A 26477-nucleotide genomic window follows, 5' to 3' on the forward strand; every position below is an offset into this window, starting at 1 on the left:
GCTCGCTGTTGCTTGTCGCGTTGTCTTGATTGTTGTAGGCCAAATTGCTTGAGCTATCTGAAACTCAACCACATGTCGAAGCAAGCACTCGGCTCCCGTCTGAAGAGACCAGGTCAAAAGAAAACTGCCATTGTTGTTCGAGAAAAGCCCACTCTCAAGACGTTCAGGACCCACGTATGCCTCGAAAACCAAACGTGCTGCTTTACATAGTCATCTATATTCAAGCGCACGAAAAAAAAAAAAAAACCTGATTATCAATTTGGATACATGGTGAGGAACATCTCGGACCGCTTAGAAAGAGCGGCTAAGCGCGTCCGCATTCCCATTTAACTTCCCCTTTTTGTATCTTATTTCAAAATTGTACTGCTGTAAAATCAAGCTCCACCTAAGAAGGCGACTGTTCTTCGATGTCGCAGTTTGCAGCCAAGCCAGGGGACAATGGTCCGTCTCTACGGTGAATTTGGCCCCTCCAAGATAGCACTGCAATTTTTGAATGGCCCATACAATGCAAGCGCATTCCTTCTCTGACGCGCAATAAGCCCTCTCTCTAGAACTCAGTTTTCTGCTCAAGTAGAGCACGGGGTGCTCATTACCGTCGTCATCTCTCTGGCAGAGAACAGCACCTAACCCTCGATCACTGGCATCACACTGGACCGTGAATTCTCGGCCATAGTCTGGAGCTCGCAATACCGGACGGCTAATCAGCACAGCCTTCAGGTTTACGAAGGAGGCTTCCTTTTGTTCGTCCCAGACTACATTTGTCGGTTCTGTCTTGCGGAGAGCGTCGGTCAGAGGGCTAGCCAAAGCTGAATAGTTAGGGATGTAGTGATTGTAGTACCCAGTCAGACCCAGGAATGCTCGAATTTCCGTCTTCGTGCTCGGCCGCGGGTAGTCTGCTACCGCAGAAATCTTAATCTCGCTGGGTTTCCTGAAACCTTGACCTACATTGTGACCCAAGTAGTCCACGGTCGCCCTTGCCAGGCAACATTTCTCGGCCTTTACGGTTAGTCCAGCTTGACGCAAAAGGCTCAGTACAGCTCTTAGATGTACCATATGGTCCGCCCATGAGTCGGAAAAAACCGCAATGTCGTCTAAATAAGGCACCGCGAATGTTTCACACCCCTTTAAAACCCTATCCATGAGTCGGGAAAAACAAAATGGAGCATTTTTGAGCCCGAAACTCATCATTGTTGGCTGGTAGCTGCCCGTCGGAGTGACGAAAGCCGCGTATCTGCTGGCGCGTTCAGTGAGCGGTACTTGCCAGTATCCTCGAGTAAGGTCCAGCGTAGTCACATATGCCGCTCTACTGACCTGTTCTACTCTCTCCTCAATATTCGGAATAGGATACACTTGATCCCTGGTGAGAGAATTTAGCTTTCGGTAGTCTACCACAGGCCTAGGGTCTTTACCTGGAGCTTCTACTAAGATCATAGGCGAAGCATAATCGCTTTCCGAGGGTTTTATTACTCCCAATTCCAGCATGCGAGTTACTTCCCTATCCAGAATTTCTCTTTGCCTTGGAGAAAATCGGTAGCACCTTGATCGCACTGGCACGTCTGAAGTCAGCTCAATATCGTGCTCAGTCAAATCAGTTCTGCCTGGCCTGTCCACGAAGCAGGCCTCAAACTCTGTTATTATCTCGCCCAGATCGGACAGCTGGGATTTCTTTAGTTCTCCTCTCTGCTCCGTCTTTTTGAGAAGCTCCTGAGCGTTGCTTCCTTTTCCGCTGAGGCAAATCAAGTTGTCCCCCATCTCCTCGGGAAGGTTTAACGTTAGATTTACCACGGCTTCCCTCTGCACATAAGGCTTCATAAGATTGCAATGATAAATGCGCACTTCTTTACGCCTACCGGGAATTTTCACTGCGTAGTTAGTGTTAGAAAGCTTTGCAACGACTTCAGCTGGTCCTTCCCACTGTACTTCGAGCTTATTCTGCCTTGAACTTCTCAGCAACATCACCTGGTCCCCGATACAAAACGTCCTTTGACGGGCTGACTTATCATAGTACACCTTGGAACGAGCCTGGGCTGACTTCATGCTGGCCTCAACGAGTTCCTTAGTGTTATGTAAGCGATTCAAGAGGTTCAGAATGAATTCTACTACTGTTGGGTCTTCTCCGCGCCCCTCCCAGGCTTCGCGCACCATTCGCAAAGGTGAGCGCAGTGACCTTCCGTACACCAACTCGGCTGGGCTAAATCCAGTGGATTCGTGCGGCACTGACCGCAAAGCGAAAAGCGCTGCAGGCAGGCAGGTATCCCATTCGCGCTTGTTTTCATAGCACAGTCCCCTCAGGACTCGTTTGAGAACAGAGTGCCATCTTTCTACGCTGTTGCTCTGCGGATGATGGATCGAGCTATGCACTACCTTAATGCCGCATCGCTCGAGAAATGAGGTGGTGAGGACACTCGTGAAAACGCTACCCTGATCACTTTGTACCTCGGAAGGGAATCCAACTCGTGCAAACACTGACAGCAGCGAATCCACTACACTCTCGGACGTCACCTCGCGCAGCGGAACAGCCTCTGGAAACTTTGTGGCTGGGCATAACATAGTGAGGATATAACGGTACCCTGACTCGGTCACAGGAAGTGGCCCAACTATATCTATTACTAACCGGTGAAACGGCTCGGTAATGATTGGTACTAACACCATCGGAGCTTTCCACTTATCTTGCGCCTTTCCAACCCGCTGGCACGTGTCGCATGACCGTACAAAATTTTCCGTGTCCTTAAAACATCCAGGCCAATAGTATTCTTGCAACAGCCTCTGCTTTGTTTTCTTTATTCCAAGGTGACATGACCACGAGCTGCCATGGGAAAGTCGCAGTAAGTCTCCGCGGTACTTTTGGGGAACGACTAATTGGTCCCGCTCTACTCCGCGCTTATCCTTGAATAAGCGATACAGCACTCCCTTTCTCATCTCGAAAGAAATATTGTTTGCTGTCTTAGTGGCGCGGTGGCGCTCCCTTATCTCCTGTATATTGGGATCATTGGCTTGCTCTATAGCTAAGTCCTCTCGGGTTCCACTTAAAAGTCTCGTGAGATTACTAGACACTGGCGGCAAGAGGTTACTCTCAAGAACGTCCTCATTCCGCGTCTCATCAAGCTCACTTTCAAGTTGACTTATCTGAGATGCCTCGCTCTCAAAGTTTTCTGACCTGCTATCTTCCGCATTTACCATTGTTTTAACTGCCGTTTCCTCCGCTGTGGATTTTTCTGGAATGAGCAGTGTAGCTAGTTCTCGCGCCTTTGAACGTGTTAAGGCTTGCACAACTCTGTCTCCGAAAAGGATGCCCCTCTTTCGCAGCAGCATGTCCGATTTGTTGGAGAACAAATACGGATAGCACTTAGGAAGCTTTCCTGAAACGGCAGCCTCGGTTGTTAATTCGCCGAAAGGGCCCTCGATGACCACGTTCGCGATCGGCAAGCACACACTCTGTTCCTCAACTACCTGTCGGATCCATGCACACTGTCCTGTATAGTCGGAAGGCGATACATACGCCGGATGGACAACATCCATCGTTGCGGCCGAATCGCGCAGTACCTTGCAAGGCTTCCCGTTGACTACTAGGTCATGCAGGTAGGGTTCTAAAAGCTGCATATTTTCATCGCAGTCCCTGACATACGAGAAAGCAATCTTTTCTTTCCGGCAGTTGACGGCAATGTGACCCTGCTCATTACACCTAAAGCATGTGAGCGGCTTCCTAGCCTCAAGCTTATTCTTTGTGTTCTGCACGTTGGTCACTTCCCCACTTTTCTCACTGCCGTCCTTTCTAGGGAATTTGCCTGAAGAAACCTTCATTTCTTCGTTTCCAACTCTAGCAAAGTGCCTTTCCTGACGGTTTTTCACACTGAACTTGGGATTGCGGGGCCTATCCACTGCTGGGTTGCTGAATTGTCGGCGCGAAGCATACTCCTCAATAAGTTCGGCAGCTTCAGTTGCCGACTTAATTTCGCCTCTGTCCTGTAACCAATTTCTTTCTTTTTCCGGGAGGCAGTTATAAAACTGCTCCAAAAGAATTCGCTCGACTACAGCGTCCCTATCACTGTAGGAATCTGTGCTCTTTAGCCACTCGCCCAAATTTACTCTTAAATTGTACAGGAATTCAGGGTAACTCTCGTCCCTGGACTTAGTAGCTTTCCGAAAACGTTGTCTGAACGCCTCGGCGCTAAGCCTATACTTTCTCAGAAGGCAAGCTTTGACCTTCTCGTAGTTGTCCGCGTCCTCCTTGCTTAGCCGCGCGACAACCTCCGCTGCCTCGCAGGGCAGAACCGTCAATAATCTCTGAGACCAAGTGTCTCGCTGGAAGGACAGTTTTTCGCAGGTTCGCTCAAAGTTAGCCAGATACAGACCGATATCCCCTGATATCACATATGGCTGCATGTACTTTGACATCTTGAAATCTGCCTCCTTGTTGAGAAGAGGTACCGCTAGCTGGGGACAATTGCCCGACCTCTTGCTCAACTCTAGTTCTAATTTCCGGAGCTCAATTTCTTGGTCCAGCTTTTTTGCTTCTCTTTCACGCTTCTTTTCCTCTTTTTCCCACTCACGTTCGCGCTCCCTTTCCTCTTTTTCCCTCTCAAGTTCACGCTCACGCCTCTTTTCCTCTTTTTCCCGCTCTTTCTGCTCTTTTTCCCGCTCCTTTTCCTCTTTTTCCCGCTCTTTCTGCTGTCTGAGCTGTTCCTTTTTTTGACCGATGAGGTTCCATGCTTCACTGAGCTCCTCATCATCGGCTCCCAAATCTGTGATTGCCTTTATAATCAAAGGTTTTCGTGCCAAACCACTTGTATCAATTCCCAATTCCTCACACAATTGCAACAGTTCCGGTTTCTGCAGCTTTTGTAGGTCCATGATCGCTCCGAGTGTCGGCTACTTCCAAAACAACAGTGCAAACTACCAAACCTAAAGGCGTTTCCACACTCTCTTTACCAGTTCTAAAATCTAACCCTGTTCTAGAACCTGGTCCACATCAGAAGAAAAGCCAAGCACTCACCCACACATGCGATCGATGTTCCGAGCTGCCCTCTTGTTGGCCGATTGTTGCTCCTGCTTGTTGCTTGAGATGCCACCTCCGATCACAAGGTGTTGTGGCTTGTAGCTTCAGATCCACCTCCAATCACCAGTCTCTTCGGGGGCGTGGGTTCGCATCCCACCGCTGCCACCAGTTGTTGTGCTTGTAGATTCAGATCCCACCGCTGATCACCAGTGTTGGGGCTTTATCCCACCGCTGCCACCAGTTGTCGTGACGCTGGGGCTACGTCGACCCGGCCTTCACTTGGTAGCGTGCAGAGACTCGGGGTTGAAGTAGGATTGAATCTTCGAAGTTGGTGAAATATGTACAAGCAGGTTTAATGGCACTTTGAGAAAACTTATTTACAATATTTACACGAAAAAGAAGGGTACATCAGCAAAATGACAAGCGTTAAGAGTTCATAGCGAGAAGCGACTGGATGAGCCGTTTACCCAGGGCCCAGAGCGACATTTCGTGCTCTGCAGCGTCCTTAAAAACCCCCTATGTCCAGCCCCTCTCTGAAGATGCTGACCAACCAAATCCAGGGCACGCCCCTCAGGTATCGGCATCCAATCGAACACATCACTGCACTGATGGTCTGAAGCACTGACTGGTCCGGCATTCATTCGTTGGGCGTGATCACTTGTTGGCGGGAAAAGCTTGGGAACGGCGAGGAGAGGAGGTACATTTCTATTCTTCAGCAAAGAAACCACAGGCTGGTTCTGGGGGTTTTACTTCTCAGAAACCCGAGTGCACGTGGCGCCGCATAGGGCTCCCAACATGGTCCCTTTTCGACAATTGCAAATCTTTCCTGCATTCCCGGGAAATCACTTAATGGCCGTATGAGTCATGCTCTTCTCTTGTCCTGCACGTCAGCGGACATGTCACTCTGTCGTCTCCTTTGGATAGGAGGCATTCATCACTGGAGGATAGCACTTCTCGACTGGAAGGGTGAACAAAAGAAAGCACTTCCTGCTATTTCCCGCAGGGGGACGTTTCTTTGTGTTTTTCCAGACGTTCTCTTGACAGGGCCAATTTGGCATTTGCAGGTTGTCCACAAAGCAAAACATGCTTACAAAACAGGATTCCTGGAAACAGGCTCACTTAGAGCCAATGGACCATCACCACATATTCACAAAACTTTTCCATGCCCACAGGCGAACAATAGAGCGCGCAAATGCGGATGCTTGGTCGTAACACGAGCCTCAGAAATACTGTTCGTCAATCCTGTTTCACATTGGCGGTGCACCACCAGCCTTCTTTAAAATTTTCAATTTTGGTTTTACGAATTAATTCTTTAATAGGATGCTTATTGCAATGGGTATTATTGCGCAACCACTCGTGCCGTTATTTATAAAAGAAAAGGAGGCAATGGATCATTTAAACTTCGTTTTAAAACGCTTCAGAAGCTCCCCTAGAGGAAGTCTGAGTAGGCTTTCTGTAGTCCATGCCTACGGGGGCAGATTTATTGATTTTCAACTTTTTTTCTCCTCGATTTCGATCTTCACATAGGTTAGAGTAGTTCCATTTCCTTTCTCTCGCTCTTGCGTCTGCCTGGCAGGCCTGCTTTTCCGTCATCCTATTGCGAATAGCAGGATAAAACATTTAACATGAAACAAACATTAATAAATTGTCAGGTTTGTTCTCCTGCCAAGCGGTTTTATTTTCAGCGCTGCTTATTATGCGGATGAGGCTTCTCGGGCGAACCGTTATGAGAAGAAGCGATACTTTGAGAAGAATGAGATAAGCTTTAAATGCAGAGACGCCGTCGCTTTGCTCTGTTATCCATTGGAAGCTATGATAGACAGCAGCACGTTGAATAAAACAAAAAAGAAAACTAACAATATGACAGCACCTGCCTTTCTCTTGACTCGAAGAGGGTTCATCCTTTACCCGGACAAGGTTTTACTTTTAGTTGTATCCAGCATAAAATACAATGCATACTCTTGGTTGCTTGTACCGTTTGTAGCAAGAGGGGCTGCAAATACTGGTGGAATGAACCAAGAGAACGAAAAGGCGAGGTAGGGGTGAATGAACGCTACAACGATTATGTATATATCGTCTAATTCATTGACATACGTGCGCAAACAGAACGAGAGAACAACGGAGTTAGAAACTGAAAAGCCAGAAGAGGAAAAAAAGGAAGCAAGGTATAAAAGAAGATGAACTGGTTGGTTCCGCCGAATGACATGTTTCAATAACTGCCGTGGGCTAATTGCGCTGTTCTCGTAAACTCAAACGCGTGCGCGGAATTCCAGTCCAGCCCTGCAGCGAATGTGGGATGGAAGAAAGGAAATAAAGGAAGGAAACAAAAGAAAGGATGGAAGGAAGGAATAAATGGAAGTAAGGAATCGCGCCTTTTTAGAGAACAGAGCGCGAACACCGCGTTCACTTTATTTCTTACGAGCGCAATTTTTTCGGCATAAAAAAATAATAATAATAAAAGAGCAGCGGGAAGCAACCCTCATTGTTCAGTTTTCCGCAGACATAGGTTCATTGTTTGTACAAGGGGCTTCGGTGCTATCTGTTTAAGAGCAAATACGCTAAATATGCGGTAACGTTGTGAGAAGAAACAGGAAAAAAAAAAAGGAAGTATAAATGAATGTTCGAAAAGAAGGGACCTAGCGCTAGGGATTGGGAACGTTTGTTATTAGCGCACAGGGAATAAAACTTAAAACCTCTCAAGATACGCCCCAAATATAATGACGGTTTCTGATTAGTACAGTCGCTTTGTTCGAAAAAAACCCAGGAATAATGCGTAGCAAGAAAGAATGGAGGGTTCTTGAAAGGAAGAAATCCGACGGGTAGATAGGGAGAGAAAGACGTGAGAAACGGCGCGCCTTGTGCTTTCTGCGATTCGAAGAAACAATGCCAGCGGTTTCGTTCAACGCGACCGCCGTGGCTTCCTTTTTTCTATTGGGGCGAAATGAAACGTGCGCGTCTTTCGCCGATATACAGGCACGCCGGGAATGCTCAGGGGCATCGTTCATCGCTAAGCAAGTGGCCGTCTTTCGGGTTAGTTAAAGCGGAAAGAGCTGAATCGCGAGCACACACGCCGTCGTCTTGGTAGTTTTCAGTTTGATACTGGAAGTCTGTCTGGAAGTGTAGCACAAAGTATTTCAGACGGCATGCCACAGTTTAATAATGACGTGAAAAACGCAAATTGCATTCAAACGCCGCGGTGTCAAGTTGCGGACATGTTGCTGAATGGTTCCTGAGAAATATAGTTGCATGTGATTAGATAGCACAATTCATGCACTAAATAAATATTGTTCGAAATGTAGACTCGTTAAACTGCCGGTTTTAAAATGAGTCTAAAAAGGGAGTACTTTTTTAATGGCAGCACTAGATGCAAGCTTCTTTCAACCAGGTGGAAGGTTAGGGCCCCACCCTTAATCGAAAAGGCCGTGCTCTCCGAAACATATCAAGCGCTAGAATGCTTAGAGTGCTTAGAGGCCTGCTCTGCTTCGTAATAAAAAAGCGGTAGTCGCATATTTATTAAGCCCGTTTCGTTTAAGTTTTTGTTTTTTGACGCAGTTCTGGACTTTTACAGAGCTCAGTTAATTTAGACTGGGAATTGTAATCCGTGAAGGACAGTGTTGTTTAAAGTATAAGTTACGTTAGACAAAAAAATGAGAAGGGTTCAACTCTGCTGAACCGGATATGGAGCAAAAGCATTAGCTGCGGGTGACCGAGCGTTCTTCTTCTTTTTTTTCTTCTTCCTCCTCTTGCTCTTGTTGTTGTTCTTCATCTTTTCCTCCTCCTCCTCCTCCTCCTCCTCCTGCTTCTTCTTCTTTTAGTCATCCTCCTCCTCCTTCTTCGTGGCTGTTCAAGGTCATTCGCGACTGCGGCCACAGACTACGCGACGGGCCGAAACCTGGCGTAGTATTGCTTTCGCAATAAAAAATGCTGAGCGAGAAAAAGTGCCTTGCTGACTGGCGGTTTTGTTCGTGTTCATTGCTGTTATCTTCTACGTTTTTCTTCTTTATTATTCTCCCAGTATTTTTGTTCCAGCATTGATGCAGAAGAGGAGGCATGATTCCCTATTAGGGAATCATGTCATGAGCTTGCTTGAATCTCATGTATAGATATTTATTTTCTACGCGTAATTAATGATTTCATGGCAGGCGATAACACAGGAAATATATACTCATTAACCAAATCTAGATCTGTTCTGTGTTATGCTAAAATAAATCACAGTTCTACGGCTTACTGCTTCAATTAAGTATAATGCAATTTTATTTGTGTCGAGAGCGGGGCGAGGGTTTGCAAACGCATTTTCAATTCATTGTGGTTGTCCTGACATCAGCTGGTTATTGTGCACAGCTTTTCAGTGACCTCTCGGGCTGTTCTCCTCGCATGGAGTTTGGCCTCCGGGCCGGAGCTCACCAACGCGGCTTCCCATCTTTCATTGCTCGTGAGTTGCAAGCCTACAGGCGTATTTTCCGGGAACATTCGAAATGAATAAAATTAGTGTTACACGTGATGTTTTAGACTACACTCCAATTTCCGATTGCTGGTTTGGTTTGTGGCGTTAAACGTCCCAAAGTGACTCAAGCTATGATAGACGCCGTTCATACTTAACCAGCCAAAGGACGAGACAAAGGAAAGAAGAGGACAGGACAAGGCTGGACTAGCAACTGAATGTTTATTGAACAGAAGAAAACAACGAAGACTCCTTCCGAAAAGCACGCGCACAACCCAATCGGTGGAATGGCAGGAAATTGGGAAGAAGACGAAGAAGAAAATTCAAAGCCAATTCAAAGTCAAGGCCTAACTAACAACTTTTCTAATAAATGAAATTCCTTACAATGAAGGCTAACCGACGCCTTAGCCACACACTTGTCCTCGGCTTTAGCAATGAAAAATGCTTCAACCAACTCTCTACAGAGTTGATTACCATTGCTGTAAACTACACCCGTATTATTGAAATCAGGCTGGTTAAGTATGAACCCTTACCAACTTGCCCAGTCGTCAATCTTGTTGATAGACGCCGTAGTGGAGGACTCCGGAAAATTCGACTGGGGTTCTTTAACGTGCACTAGCTGACATCGCACAGCACACGGACGCCACTCCGTTTCACCTCCATCGAAACGCAGTCGCCGAGGCCGGGATTCGATCCCGCTTCCTTGGGCACAGTAGTCGAGCGCCGTAACTCCCGCGCCACCCCGGCGGGGCAATTTTCGATTGCCAGGGAACAGCTTAGAGCAGATATGGGAATTTATGAGTGTGTCAGTCTGTAGTTGCGTCCAGCTGACCATTTACTGTTTAGTCCAGCATGCTTGTGGAGGGAGTATTGGAGCCTATTATTGAGACAGGAAAGAGTTATATCGTGATACAAAACCGCTCCTTCCCTAGCTGATCTGAGATATTATCTAGCCCAAACTAGCCCAAACCCCGGTAAAACGAGAGAAAGAAGATGGCTACACGGTACAAGGTTAGAGGGGGAGTCTTAGTTCGCAAGTCTAGCCAACCTTCCGACAAGTGGACCTGCTTTCGTCTGGGCAGTGCGATCATCACTTCCCCGGCCCAGTGATGATCGCGTTGCCCAGGCAAGGACAAGTCCATTTGTCGAAACTGTGCTCGACTTGCGAACGGAGACTCCCCCGTCTAACCTCGCTCAGTGTTCTTGCCCAGACCAAAGTACTTACCTCTAGCGAGGAGCTAATCGCTCGGTCGACGAAATGTCGGGAATATTGATAGGTTGATTTGTCTCCCAGACGGTTTGATTGCACTGGAACCAAGATAAGCTTAGTCTGGTGAGATTCGGGCGATTTTACTTTGTATAGAATGTTGAAAGCGGCAAACTGGATTCTGCCCTGCGCAAAATTTTGTTTCGCAGTTTTTTAGTCACGATAGGTTCTGCTTTCCTTGAGATTATAGGGCCAGAGCTATGGCTGCCTCTACAACCTCTCCTGCGTTGGTTGTTCTGGAAGTATTTGCTGCCACGAGGTAAGAGCCTTCGTGAATGAATACTGTACTGCCAGTGTATATGCACCATGGCCTGCGTATTCTGTCACGTTGACGCATACTGTTTGCTTTTCGACGGAGAAGTGTTTCTGAACAGCTTTGGTTTTCGATTTTCTCCTTCCCTTGTGATGCTCCTGATACACTGTTTTGCTCCCGTCAAGATGAGCACTACAAGATTTTCTCCTAAGAGCGAATCAATTAATCAATCTGCTTCCAAAAGTGGGCCACCAAAGCATTGGTCTGTATCATCTCGCTCCCCTCGGGTCGAGCAAACGTCCCTGCGGCCACTGTTCCTAAGCACCCCCTGGACCAACAGGGCGAATGTTTAACATCCGAGGAATGCATGTTTATTGGTCAAAAAATAGCAACACCTAAGTCACAGCACATAAGGAATTCTTCTCATCATCTTTGTGAAAATGTGGTTATGTTGTTCAAAAAAATATTGTGTAATAAAGTAACGATTGAGAACTCCCTGTACTACAATTATAATGAAGCAACAAATCACAATACGAGAATAGGTAAGTGCTGAGCGTATAACTAAATCATCGCCTCTCCTTCCATTCAGTAATAGTCTATTTGCCTACAGGTGTTGCAGTAGTAGCATTAAGTGGTTTTATTGTTATTCTAAATCGGTGTTTTTAAGTCTACAACAGTCCATCTTTCCGGGACGTACAAAGGGCGGATTATGAAGCAATAGTAAACTAAACTGTTGAGAAGACAACATAGATACGAAAGAAAAAGAGGATAAATGTGCACAAGGAAAATGAAAATAAATTTTAACACTCGCTTCAAACACCTATATATGTTGACGTCCACTCTTCCCTCCTTTTGCTGCTATATTTTTGTTGTTATATTTTCTGGGGATTGTACGAATTTGGTTGTGGTGTCTTCGTAGCCTAGCTATAATGGCTTTGGCGAGAACATAACGTCCCATTAACGCTCAAGCTTTGAAAAGTACAAATGTTTTTGTGTTTCTTCACAGCGAAGGACGACGCAACACGCTGATCCGAGATACCCCACCAGAAAAGAAATCTTAGAAACAGAAACAACTTGCTCGCCGTATAAGCAGACAAAAAACTCCCAAAACTCGAATGGAAAAACGCGAATCAAAACGTTGGAAAGCGACCACTTTATGAGAGAATCGAAAATCCCCTCAGTAAAACGCAAGCCCAAGCCGGCCAAACGGACTGACTGGGAAAAGCTGAAAGATATTTGAACCCATTCGGCAGTAGCACACATACACGATCAAAAGATGCATATAAATGCTTTTATCTATAGTCAAATCGGCGCGTGAACAGGTGCTAGATGCAATGGAATAGAACAAAATCGACAGCAGACTACTTCGTATGTACGAAGCGAGGCAGATCATTGAAAAGAGGTGGCTTGAACCGAAGCGCATCCATAGACTGAAACTAAGAATTGCACACCTCCCAGAGGACATACACGAAATTGCACTCACCCTAACGCAATACGATGCCGACAAGCCTGAAACCAAATGATGGGAAAGCAAGGTCTGACGGACACGCAGAACGTCTTTGGAATCTCTTGTACCCAGAATCGTGCAAAACATCGAAGCAGAAGGAAGGGACTATAATCCTAAGTTCAATTCGATGTCGGATAAAGACAGCTATACTAAAGTAATGACATTTGAATGCCACAACTAAAAACGTATTCCCTAAATACGAAGGACAACCAAATTAGAATAGAAAATAACGTGAAATATTGGGACTAGAATGGGAAATAACGAAAGCAGAAATTAAAATTTCCCACCAAAGACTCTGTGCCCCATTGGGCCCTGGTTTAAAGTGCAGTCGCAATCAAAACACCAAGACGCTTAGACAGTGCATCGATAAATACCTTTAATAACCGACAATGTGAGCGTATGTTGGAAAGAAAAGCAACACTCTAAATAGTCTACACACGCTAAAGTCAAATTTTAGCACGTAGCACTCAATAAATTACAGCAGCCTAACAGCTGAAAGTATGAAAATCTGCAGGCTCCTGCCACACGGCAAGATGACATTCCCCGTTAATCAAGGCTGAGAAAAGAAAAAAAAAAAAAGGTCGTAGTCTGCAAGGGTCTTGCGACTAGCCAATTTTCTGGAGGCACAACTGCGCACAGCGCAAAGCAAAAATTTTGCTTCAGCAGTAGTTTGGCGAACTCTTTCGTTTGTATAGTAGGACTTAACGGTTTAAACTGTTTCTGGCGTTTAACTTCAGGTGAATGTTGAATCCGCTGACGCCAGAGCGAGAAACTGAAACTCCGTTGTGCATTATGCGCGGGGTCGTACCAAAGAGTCTTGTGACAAGATAAACTAACTCCCATGAGTGGCATTTAATTGTTGCGCCTTAGAACGAATTCAGGGCAGCTTTCTTGCCACTGGTCTACACGAGCAAAAAAAAGAAAAAAAGAAGACATTAGAAAAGGAACGTTGTCATACCGTGAAATCAGGAGAACGTAAGAAGAGAGAGATAACTTTATTGAGCGCGATAATAACCTCCGAGTATGCTTTGGGCTAGGGTCACTAAACCCAACTAGTCCACCAGCTAATTTTAGGCTCGCCAAGCCGGACACTTTGGAGAAAGATATGGAAAATAAGGAAGTAAATGACAGTGCGACAGGAGAACAAGAAACTGTTCAGAACTAGCATGAAGTTAGGGTCGATCGGGAAATGCGGGTTAGTGTCGGATAAGGTATAGGAAAGGGGTCACGGTGACGTGTGTATTTAGCTGCATGTGTTGATGGATGTATACTTGAGTAGGTGGTGATCCTGGATGCTAGTGACTACTCTAGTGCGTCTCTACAAGAGATGCTAGTGAGTATTTATGGCCGCTGAAGGATACGTGTGTGAAGGGGATGTTTGTAAGCGTTAAGGGCAATTGAATGAGCAGGTATTCCGACCTGAGTTCGCAAAGCGTACATGTTTAGACGATGGTCGAATCAATAGGATGAACATTATGGTGATGCTAGCAGAACGCCTTTCTGTGTTAATATCGACTGCAACCTTTTTTTTTTTTTTTTTTAATCTGGGAGTGATTCGGATGCTATCAGGGAGCGTAGAAGGAGAAGCAGTGATAGGTCGATAGGTTTAGAGGGCAGCTTTTTAAGGCTCCGGTGCTGTTTTCTACTTGAAAGACGCGCCATTTACCCAGCTAGGTGTTGTCGAACGAGGTCTCCCGGGGCTAAGAAAAGCCTCGCAGGGTATAAGTGCTTAGGGGACGCATGTACTGGAATATTAGGTGCCGTCTGGTAGTATATGTTAAGCGCAGTTTAAATCTGAGGCATATGGTGACCGGTTAAAGTAAGCTACCTAACTGTATGAAGAATTTTCCTGAGGGAGTATGCATGGACTAGCTGCCTTGCTTTGAGGGACGTCTTTTCTGCGGGGCTTTGGTAGTAAGGCCATAAGGAAATGTTTACAAGGTGCGCGGAGGATTCCTTCCTCTGATTGTCAGCTTATAACATTGAACTGATGTGCGAGGTTTCGAACTTGGGGCAGACTTCTTGTGTGCTCTAGCGTCCACTGAGGTCTCAAAGAATGAGTGGCACATCTTGTTATGCTTTGGAAGTGAGCGTGTAGAGAGGGTAGATACTAGGCAGGGAAGGAGGAATAAAATGCCTAAAGAGCTGGTTTGTTAAGAAATCCATGCCTAGTAGGAAGAAATGCAGCTTCTCAAGAATTGGAAGAGGAGCGGCTTAAGGCCAACTAAATTCTATAATGAGGTCAGCTTCTTTTAAATCGAAAGCTTCAGTGGCTTCTCGCCGTAGAAAAAAGAAATATCCGTCAGTGTCGGCGGTGTCGGCGGTGTCGGCAGCCTTCCATTGCGAGAGTGTTAGAAGCCGCATGTCGCCTAAAACTCTACGGCAGCACGGGCGTCGACCGTTTCATGCCTCGCAAATAGCTTCAAAAATTCCTGAGCAAATATCTGGAAGAAGACACCTGGCGAGTGTCATAGTTTTCAGAAAAGCAGCGCAAAAAAAAAAAAAAAAAACAGAGAGAGAGAGAGAGAGAGAGAAAAGACGTGGACAAGGACGAGACGACAAGTACGGGCGCTGACCATGGCCTGTGCCATAGCCTAGCATAGAGAGGCTGGAGGTGCAATGAGGCACAAGAGCCCATTTCTCGTTCGCTCATGCAAGTGTGATTGGTTCGTGTATTGTGTGACCTCATGAGACGACGTGGCAAGGTCGAGGTGAAAATGTATTGCTGGCAACTCGGGCAGCACCATTAATATGAAAATATGAGATGGGAATTGAGCATACAGGACATTTGCACCCCCTGTTTGTAGCCTAGCCACCTCCAAAAATTTGAGTAAGGCTCTCGAAGGTGGCATGAAAATTCCCACTTCTCTGACCACAAGGCTATAATAATGATGCCCTTGAGCTGGAAACCTTCACCTGAAATAAACGTCGCCGGCTACTGAACATCCCATGTGGTCTAAATCAACTAAAAGAAAATTGCCACTGCGCAATGAATAATTCAGAAATGAGTAATAATGTATGTGTCATTTTTTTTATCTATATGAAATAACACAATCATATTGCATGCTGTAAAAATTAACACTCTGGCGTATGTGCTGCATGAATCTTATTCATCATCTGTAACTTCTTTTTATTTATTGTTCAGTTGATAGTTTTATCAATTTTGTTCCATTGATTCGGAGCGAGGAAAGTGCAGGACTGTTCGACCTTTGGTGTTAAATCGGTGAAGCACACACAGCAACGTGGGTATTGTGGGGCTGAGTGCGAAGAGCAAGGAAGAGTCGTTTCCGCCTTCACCAGATACGGACGTTAAGGGTCCAAGATGCGACGAACGGGGTGGAACATACTGTATGGCTTGTTGCTGGGCCAGTGTAAGTGATTCTGCCGTGTTCTGAAGATCTCCACTTGTATGAAAGGCGCCAAATTTAGAGCAGAACGTCAGCCATTGTGTGCGGGAATTTTACGTTATCTTTTTTATTTATTTCATACTGCAGATCATTGTACAGGTCCAAGCAGAACAAATACAAAAGTAGATATTACAAATACAAAAGCACAAAATAAAATGAAAAGAAAATGAAGTTATAAGGGCGGATGCAGCCAAAAAAGTGATTCGAATAATGTAATGGTCGCTGAGCAGATTTAATTTAAATGCATATCTTCCCTCGTGCTTCGTGTGACCGGAAAATGTACTTCGCACATTTAAATCACCCAGAGATCAATAATAATGAAATCAGTCACCGATAATTAATCACGATAATTATGAGCTTATTAGCCAAAATCATAGCAAAAGTGTCTGACATCATAAAAGCGTAATGGCGTTGGTACCACTGCATACCCAAATATGTATGAACACGCCAGGCGTTGCCATTGTAACAGTGGTATCATCACTACATGTCCAGGAGAGAAATGATATCACATTGCCACACGTGAGGAGGCTTAAGTGCCCCCAGAATTTTTTTTCGTTTGTAACCTGCCCGACAACTACTCTTGGCAATCAGCCAACCGTGCGGTATAGTGCAGTCGTCTGTTGGTACGTGTGACTGTACCTGCAACAGGATTGGGGTATTGTAAACATTTATTTGACCTACGTGACATGTGTCTTCAGTAAGCTGCAAATGCGGGAAGGTGAGGCCGGTAACACCAGGTAACGTGCGGGGCTTTAAATTTCTAACCTGTTGCGTATATATCGAAGTCACAATAAAGCCCGGAGGCGAAGTGAATCAGCAGCTTGAAAAGCGTGCCATATCACATGGTCCCTTGACGTCACAAACATCGGCAGCTAAGCAGCCATCGACCACGTCAGCTGCTATCTTCCGCATGAAGGTGCCACTGCTAGCGCACCTTCCAACTCGGCATGTCACGTGGTTTCATGGCGCTGCACACTAGTCGATCAATCAGACAATGATACCTTCTATATGTGACGTCATCACTGCCTAGATTGATCAGCCAACTTATTAACCATACCGTTTTTATTTTTGTAGTGAGGATGTTATTGCTATCAACTTAAAACATTTCCTACTCTTTCTGTTTGTGGATAAAAAACAACCTTAAGTACAGTGAAACTACAAGGGCAGTGAGAGACACCGTATACTCCGAAGTAATGCACGAAACATCAAAGTATTGAAATGTAATGACGTCGATCATTCACAGTACGTGGAAGGCGAAAGAAAGCATAGTGGCTGCCAGCGGCGGTATAAAGTCGGTTTTCAAGCAGCAGGCTAATGTCTCTCCGAAACCAATCATTTAATGCTCAAGCGAGAAGCAAGAACTACTGGCTTCATAATGCTGCAATGTGGACAATGAAAACAATGTTATTTATTTTGGAATTTGCTGCAGAACGTTTCACACTTTGTTGGCCATTCTCTACCCTTTCAGGATGGTGATGTGAAAACCACATTGGAAAGAAAAAAAGGCTGTGACGCAGGGCAAACCAAAGACAGCGGCTAAGCGAAGGCGACGGCGGCTGACCAACAAATGCGCAAATAATGAGACGCTCTTATAACCGGCTGCCAATGATATATGGCCGGTGTGTACGGCCTAGAATGGAAGTCGGTCACCACGTCTCGAGAGTGGTGATTATTGTTTTATGCTTCTTATGCACTAGCCCCCTCCGTCCCGCCTCCAGCCTCTACGCTCATCGCACATCTCTCTACACCTCCTCATCCAATGCGCTGTTTTTTCCGGGAAACCTTTTGCATTGTTGCCCTTACCTTGTCATGTCTTTTTTGGTGTTGCCCTTATTGCTTCTCGAGGACTGGTCGCTGGGCTGACGGCGACTCGTAAATTTTGCAGACCAGCAATGCCTTTTCTACGAGACACTCCTTTCCATTGCGAGAGGCGATCGCGCGTGACTCACGCGGAAACGGAAGGCGTTAGCGCACGGAGCAAATAAGAAAAGTCAAGAGCGAATGAAAAAAATAAGAGTGAAAAAAAAAAAGGCCCCCAAAGGGCCACGTAGTTAAGGCTTGTCTAGGACTCAAGCAACAAGCGTTCTGTGTTCAAGCAATCACGTGTCCAGGCGCCGCACAGAAAGGGCAAGATTGTCGGAGAAAGTGGAGGAATGACACAGAGGATCCCTCTCGCGCAATTTGGTGCAAAAATAGGCAAGACAGCATGGCTAGCTGCAGGAAAGGAAACGAGAAACCATAGACGAACGACAGGGTGACCGAGACAAAACCAGCCGAAGAAGGAGTGGAGGTAGCTGTGGTCAGCCGAAAGTAATAGTAAAGCACAGACAACAAACAAAAATGAGAGTATGCATGCATTTGTATGTGTGTATACGAAGAAAGAGATACCAGAGCCTAGGCGCCATGAAGTAGAGAGGCTCGCAGAGGACGTAAGCTCTGAAAGTGGGTCCGAAAATTTACGATCCCCACGTTGTTTGTGCCTGCGAAGTTCTTTCTGTCGAGAGGCGCTGCTTGGCGCCTTCGCAGAGCATCTGCCTCAAGCGACGCTGGTTGGTGTCACCCCTCTTTTTACACGCCCCGGGTCCGTCCCGCAATCAGTTTCGTATTAAGGCCGAGATTTCTGGGCTTTCCCGGGATATTTTCTATTATTTTCCACAGGAGCGTAATAAACGCGAGCTCGTCGGGCTTTCTCTAGAGTCCGTTCGCCAATGGCTGAAGGGAGTGCCATCACCCTGGGGAAGATTTCTTTTATTTGGATACGTTTTCCAAAAATGACACTTCCCGCTCGCTCTGTCCTGAACATTGTGGCTGTGCTTGAAATCGCGAACAAATATTTTGTACGCGTGGTAAAGAAAACAAACAAACAAAAAGCAAACATACAAGGAAATGAGGAGCAAGCAAGCTTATAACCTAGCTGGTAGCAAAGGCTCAGATTATACGAAGGCCGAATGCTGCAGACATGCCACATTCAAAACTGCGCCTTACTAAGTACACAATCCGGCTTTTTCACAAGGCCGCTCTGCGCATGCGCACCTCCTCCATGGTTGGAAACAAACCAACAACACCAGCGGCGCGTGTGCAGTTCTTGGCCTCTGTGATCGGCGCAGCTAGAATTAATCTCAGAGGCCATGTGCATTTAATATTTGTGACAGGCGTATGCAACAGATGGCGGTAGCTGTCACGAACACACAGCGCCATTTCGCTGGCGGCTGCGTCTCCCAAGGACGTTTTCAACCAGTAGCAGAACGAATTTTCAACCACTCTCAGAGGACGCCACATTTTGTGAAAAAGGCGGATTTAGTACAAGCCCTTGCTGCTGCATTGCTACGTTTCCCATTACTTGGAAGAGTAAGTAAGGTGGCGGATCAGTTGATTCCCATAAAGGTTACAAGATGTCGCTCTTCCGGGATATATGGACTGCTCTCAAGACATCACTCAAAACGGTGTTCTTTTGCTGAAATGACACCGATGAAATTCCATTTTCCTGCTTCAGTCATGACTGAAACATGATAAAGTGATTGACATAATCTCCCGCTTATGTTTGCTCTTTTTATACTTTTAGTAAGAATGTTCCCGTGTTGTTTAAACTATCCTTGTCATATGCCTTATGTCTTTGCACAACACAGCTGCTGTATTTTGAAACACATGCTGAGATCGCGCACCACTCACTTTCCAGCCTTCCTTCCGGTAATGACAAGCCACAGCGTTCAGTAGTTAGTTGATGCGAATCAATCTGTTTTCTTTGTAATAAGACATGTGCGGGCACTTTGCGTTTAGAGAATCACATTAGTCTAAAATTTTTGGTTATTTCTCTCTAAGCTCATTGTTCCTGTCCGTTTCTGATGTGGGTCGAAGTATCTGACGCTCGGGCGTGTGCGTCTGTAAAGATCCTGGACGGTGACCGAGAAATATAGATACAGCGCCTTAAAAAACGTTCGAGAAGTAGTGGAAGATTTCGTACTATTTTGATCACCTGGTTCCTACTTACAAAATGTACCTGAAGTCGAGGCATTAAAGTGGCCCCATTTTCTTAGGAAACAAATGAAATACTGCTGCCTGATTTCAATCTCAGGACCCGTTAATGATAGCCACAGTGTGTCAAAACTAATTCTTAACCCCCCCCATTCCCTCCCCTCCACTCCTTTTCAACTACCCACCTCCTTCCAACAGCGTCCCTCCTAGCTTAAAGGCACCGAAGCAAGTTCAAGGTCCTTTTGGAATTCATCGGATTGTTAATTAGCAACATTATTTTTTGGAAGTTACCTCAACCGATGTGCAGCAGCCATGGCCTGTCTTGTATGACATAAATCAGTCTACTGCTGAACGGAATTAAAAGTAATCGCGAATGAAGCCAAGTGTACCGAGACCATGAGTCTATGTCCTCTGCGTGCCGTCCACTGAAGATGCACCTTTGTTTGCATCAGGAGAGAATTATTCGTGATTTGCTGAAACGATTGAATTAATCAAATCATCATATGCGCAGCGCGCTTAAAATCGCGTAATGGCCTTAGAATAAAACGCACCTTCCAATCACAGCATGAAGCCTCACAGGGACCAGGCAAGCCAGAAAAAAAAAAAAAAAAACTATTCCCACCAAGGAGGAAAAAAAGAGAGAGGTGAAATAAATAGAAAGGGGCGAATTAATTAAGGGAAACTTTAACGCGTACGCAGGCGCCATTCCCACCCACGCCAAAAGTGAGAAAGTCAGCCACCACTAGCAGCGCGGGGAGGGAAGAGAGTGAGGTGGAGACGGGGCAAGTTAGGCCGCACTCGCGGAACCTCGCGCGGTGCGGAGGCTCGACAGTCAATCTGTTCATCCCGGCGTTCTTGTGGCGGGCCGCTTTTACGCCATGTACTCTCTTTTCGTGCGCACACCAACAACAAGCGCTGGCGTTTGGCTCGGCGGCAACCTCCAGCTCTGGTTCTGCAGGGCAAAATTTTTGGTTGCAGTTTGATTTCCTTGCTTGTAGAACCACGCCCTCGTGGCTCTTTCATTTTTTATTTTATTTGGTATTTTGAAAGACGAAGGGTTCGGTGGCTGGCTTTATGTGTGTCAGTGTGTACTCGTCCAGAGCACGACGCCTGCTTCTTCCAGAGGATCGCGGCCCAACTGGTGTGGAACAGCTCGTCGGCGCGTCGGCCATACTATAGCAGCAGAAACAGCGGTGGAGGCAGAAGCTCTGCTTGCTGCAAGCCTGGTCGGGGAACGGTTTGTAATTACGGGCTTGTCCAGGCGGAGCAAGGAAATGCCCGACTGGACCCCTCCCTCCTTCGACCCCTCCTCATTCGTTTCCTTTCTTCTCACAAAAGCGCAAAATGCAGTATCCTTTCTTTTCATTTTTGAATTTTCCTAGGTTTCTTTAAGGTCTGCCGCAGTGTCCCACTCGCTCTGTTTTCCTCATGGGCATTGCCCGCATGAACCACCCAAGAATGTTTTTTCTTTTTCTGAAAAACTTCGGCGCCCTTGGCAGTTTCCTTCCGTTAGGCATGTTTTAAGATCAAAGTATATTTGCCTTTAAAAATCTGCCTCCATTAAAAGCCCACGCCGACACACTCTCGGAGCCGAGTTGCTCCTATTACCTAAAGCTTATAATTTGCTACCCTCGGGTATAAAAGCGCATAGTGCTAAAGTCGGCTTCACCGCTGCCGCGCAAGCAAGACAGCAAAGTGGAATTCAACGAAGTCATCTTTTCCCGAAACGCAGTGACAAGAGAAGTTGCTTGAATGCTTGTCGTGAGCGCCCTTCGCCTCAGTCAAGTTCATTTCATCGCTGTCGTCGCGGCGTGCACTTCCGGGCCGCACTTAGCGGAGCAAGGCGGCGCCTTCTGGAGAAGCGGCCGCGTGGCATCTTCCGCTTAATTAGCCGCCTTCCTCGGTGGCCTCACAGTGTTCGTGTCGTTTCGGTCTGTTTATCTGGGCTTGACTGCGCGGCGAAAAACGCTGAGAAGAAAACGATGCCTCAAAGATACTGGGCTCTCTCGATGTCTGCGCGTGGATTGCTTGCTGTGCTTTCCCTCACGTGTAGTTTCGCACAGTCGCAACTTAGATAATGGGCCGAAAAGTTTCCACAGCAGCACATTAAAAACTGCGGACGCTCCGCTCCGCGTTTGCGGAATAATGACACCCGTAGAAGACATAAAACGCCGAAAGCTTGTATAAATACCGCTTACCAGTTGCGGCACTGGATCTTCAGGGTGATGAATGGACACTCCGCCAAAGCTGACATGTGTTTGGACAGCAAATAAAGTGTATAGCGAAGAAAGAATTCTTGTTGCAAATGAAGAAAAGCATAACGAAAATCTAGTTACTGCACACTTTTAATGCACGAACCTTCATAATGTACTTATGAAGAAAACGAGACAGGAGAGCCGAGGCGAGGCTTATTAGAAGTATGGCAGGATTAAAGAAGCAGTAAATTTTCTATGCAAATCTTATATAAGCTTTCCATTGCCGTGTTACTTTTGCGGCATTTTTCAAGGGAGAGTTGTACCACTCACCTGGCATCTCCCAGTGAGTTTGGTTCTGCTCAATCCGTGCGAAAAAATAACTCTGAATGCTTGAAAAGTGGTAAAACTATTCCAACGTGCTTATGCGTGGATATAAATTAACGCTGCAAGTGACGTTGAAAGGAGTTGTCCTAATGAATGGCGAAGATCTAGCTGCATGAAGTCGCGGTCGGCTGTTCTGTACTGGCATTGCAGGTTTCTGGCATGTGCAAGGCGACTTCACGACGCCACCGACTGCAATTCATCGAAGTTTGTTGGCAAGTGCAAGGCAACTGACTTCGACTTCCTGACTTTAGTCCCGTGGCATTGGTTCAGGGGAGGGAAAGGGGGAGGTGGGAAGGCAGTTTGGCAGAAAAATTTTCTCCTGCGCCATAGAGTTGGAGCTCAAAAATAAATAAATAAAATCTCGTTTACGGCGCAGGTTTTGAAACGGAGATTAACTACAAATACAAGCCAGTGACTGCCCCTACTCCGGCAATATGGTCACGTACGTATTGCACTTCAAAAGACGCAGGACATTTTCAGGGCCCAATACAGTATTAGCACTGCTTGCGTAAACATACGCAACGCTCTTGCGCATGCAGACGGCTTGCGTGCAGTTTAGGGCGCATGTGCCATACACACCTCGAATATTACCTATTGCGTATATATTATGTAAGATAAATAATAGACATAAGTAAACGGAGCACGTTTCTCTGTTTAAATTAGAATCACGCCTATTGCACGGGCGAAAAGAAAAAGTATATGTCGAAGTGAAAGGGCACTTGCATCTACTACCAGTTCGCACATAACACGACTGCCAATTTTAGTTATAAAACGAGAGAAAAAGTTTAGAAGGAAATAGCATGCTCTGCGTACATTTGTCGGCACCGGTACGTACACAAAAAAATCCAGACCTTTGCGGGCGTGCGTTAAACAGTTTGTTTGTTGTTCTCATTGGGAAACAGAAAGCGTAGGGCGAGTTTTAATATGATCAGAAGCGAGCTGGTAATTATCTGAGCATGCGGTTTTTTATGTTTGCAGACATTTTGCAGTTGCTGCAGCAAGGAGGAGATGCTTGCAATCCGTTTGCTGATGCGCCGCAGTGGAGGCTATTAGCAAAATTTGTTCTCCAGTGGCGCATTACACGAACATCGTGACTTGTATCTTGGGTACTTCATCGCCCAGGATTGCGCACACTTATAGTACACTGTAAGAAGTTTTTTTTTTTATTTATGGACGGAAATAGCGTGCCAGGTTCCTAGAAGAACTGGTCCTTGTTTACTTTTGAATGTCCTTATTGCTTCCTTGCTTGCGCTCAAATTTCGCGCATAGGTGGTATTTTGTAGGAATCTTTGTCTTCCGCGATGTTGGAGAGGGGAGGGGCGATAACTGCCTGATGAAGTAAAATTTCTTTATTAAATAATAACGAGCCAAATTAGCACTTTCTCTAAGCCATTCTATCTCGGGCTCCACTAAGGTACAAAGTTATGCGACGAAGGCTGCAGCAGTGGAGTCCTCATTTCTTTGGTGGTCGTGAGATGGAAATACAGATAGCACCGCTCTACCGAAGTATTTCTGCAACATGTGCGCAACTTGTGTGTGACACACGCCAAACGTTACGCGGGTTGTACGTCCGCAGTGGTAACTACGTAATAATAAAGCATTTTATTATAGAAAAGAAAGATGCGCAGCTCAAGGTGCTTAAACTATGGCTGTTTCCTTCTTGGCGCTGCTATACTATAGCTCAGCACTCAAAAATAAAAGAGTCAAAAAGACAACGTAGACAAGCTCCCCATTTTCTTTCATTGTTGCGCGTAAGTTGGACATCTATGTATCTTAGCCCTCATCTTTGCCTTGTTGTAGCTACTACAACAAAACACAAATTTCCCATGCACCCCTTCGATTACTACAATGGGAAAGGAAAATTTAGTATTTGAACAATAGAAACTACGAGACACGCGCCCAGAACAGAGAAGTCCCAACTCAATACTACTGGCCGGCCGAACACATAGGGACAGAACGGTAAGAAAGGATGCCGAAAAGGAGCAGTGCCCGATATGGGAGAGAGTGAGAGAGGGAGAAGGCAGCAGCGTGTCTCCAAGTGGCCGGCGCGTTCATCTGCGCACGCGTTGGTGACGTCACCGGCGGGGGAGGTGTCCCTGGCTCCGGCGCTGCTCGGGACACGCGCGTGCGAGTTTTGAAAGCGTGGTCGCGCGCGCTGATCCCGAGGGAAGCAAGCAGCGCGCCACGCAACACGGCCCGCGACGCGCGCACACAAACTCCCGCGCCACGCGAGAGAAAGGGCGCGCCTCTCCGAGAGCGCGCGCTTTTTCGGGAAGAAGGGACGACTCCGACGTGCGCTCGCCGGTACTTCCGCCGCCGCCGCCAAGTGCCACGTTGTTGTGTCGCGCCGGCTCTGGGGAAGATGTAGCGCAACGGACAGACCACGTCGCATCGTCGCAAACACTCTCTCCTATCCTGAGTGTGTCTCGGCTAAGCCCGACGCTTTTGACACGCCGCACGGAGGCTACCACTAGCATCGCCGGCGGAGCGATCGTGTCGAGTACGTGACAGCGCTGCTGTTGACACACTAAAGACGACAGCGCTTGCCATGTGAATAGCTCGCAAGCAGTGACTGGACAGAGTGGATCTATATTTTGTTTTTCTTCCTCGCTTGCAAGACAATTCAGGGAGACAGGCCTGAGACCAGCAGTGGAGGTGATAAGGGTGGAGAAACAAGAAGCCGCTTCGCGTTCGGTTGTCAATCAGTTCAATGGACGCTGTGACAGCGGGGGACGTTCTCTGACGGGCAGACAGTCGGCAACCATTTCGCTTGCTCGCAAACGATGGCTCCCAAAAACGCTGTGGACACAGGTGGCACGCGATACAGCTTCGTCATACTGCTGGTGGTTCTAGCAGGTAAGCAGAATTGTACGGAACTTTTTTTTTAACAGAATCCATGTGATGCTTGCGACGAAGTAGATTAATGACGTTATTTCGATTTCCAGTAGTTTAGACATATATATTTCTTACATTCGCGTTTGTAAACGCGCGAAGTTATTATTATGAGCTTTCACAGCGAGAAACGTCATTCTAATTAGAAAAACAAGAACTGTGTCACTTCACTTCGGTAGTTTTTAAAACCTCATAACGGTTCTCCCGCATGGTCATCCAGAGCGCCGCTCTAGGCAACATTAGCCGAACGCGCACATATAGCAACTGCAATGAAGGTGCCGCTGCGTCTGGAAGAAACCCTCTTGCGTCGGAAAGGGCCAGAATTTCTTTAACCGTCCGCACCATTAGGAACTCTCTGGCAAGGCTTTGCGTCGTTAGAGAACAAGCCCATTTGGACGCCCACAGAGCAAATGAAGCGAATAGTTCGTGCGTCTGTGCTTCTATCGCGAGCTCTTTGTTTCTCCCGTCTGCCTCCATTCTTAACCATAGCTGTGGGGCACCATCGCGTGCAAGCGGGCCGCGCCGCTTGCAACACGCGCGCCTCCACGTCACTTGTGTGTATTTTAATAAATGGTTCGCTAATTGTCTTCGATTTATAGACTCACGCAGTGCGCGCGCTGCTTGTTGCGCGTCAGACTGCTGCCGCTTCTCCAATGGGCGTCTAGTGTTTTTCGCGAATGTTGGTAATGACCCCGCAGCGAGGTGCCGCCCTCTCTTTCGGAGCTGGCGACCCAAGCTGTAGGCGGTGGCGAAGGGGGGAAAGGAAAAAGAAAGAACACGTCCGTAATCGCCCACCAGGCAGCGGCGGCACGAACGGACCGACAGGCTGGAAGAAAGAGGGAGTATTCCACAATGGGAACAGGTCCGTCTCGGTCACGTTCCTGCCTCCAGGTTGTTCCTGTCGGGCACCTCCGCTTACACCATGACTGGCACGGAGCGAACGAGCGCATTTGGTTTCCTTTTCTGTGTGTCTTCGGTGCCGTGGGAGCAGCGGGTCACCTGTGATTTTATTTTTATTTTCTTCGAGCTGTTCATTTGGACGTACTGTGTTCACGGAGTGGAAATATGTAACTGCTCACCTTTTCCAATTACAGCAGTGACAGAAACCCCTAAATAAAAAGAGAAATATCGACGCTTAGCAGTGTGCTGGCCGGGAGTGGGAG

The sequence above is a fragment of the Amblyomma maculatum genome, chromosome 2 (genome assembly GCF_055883805.1).
Source record: "Amblyomma maculatum isolate TAMU_Amacu chromosome 2, ASM5588380v1, whole genome shotgun sequence".
NCBI lineage: Eukaryota > Metazoa > Arthropoda > Arachnida > Ixodida > Ixodidae > Amblyomma > Amblyomma maculatum.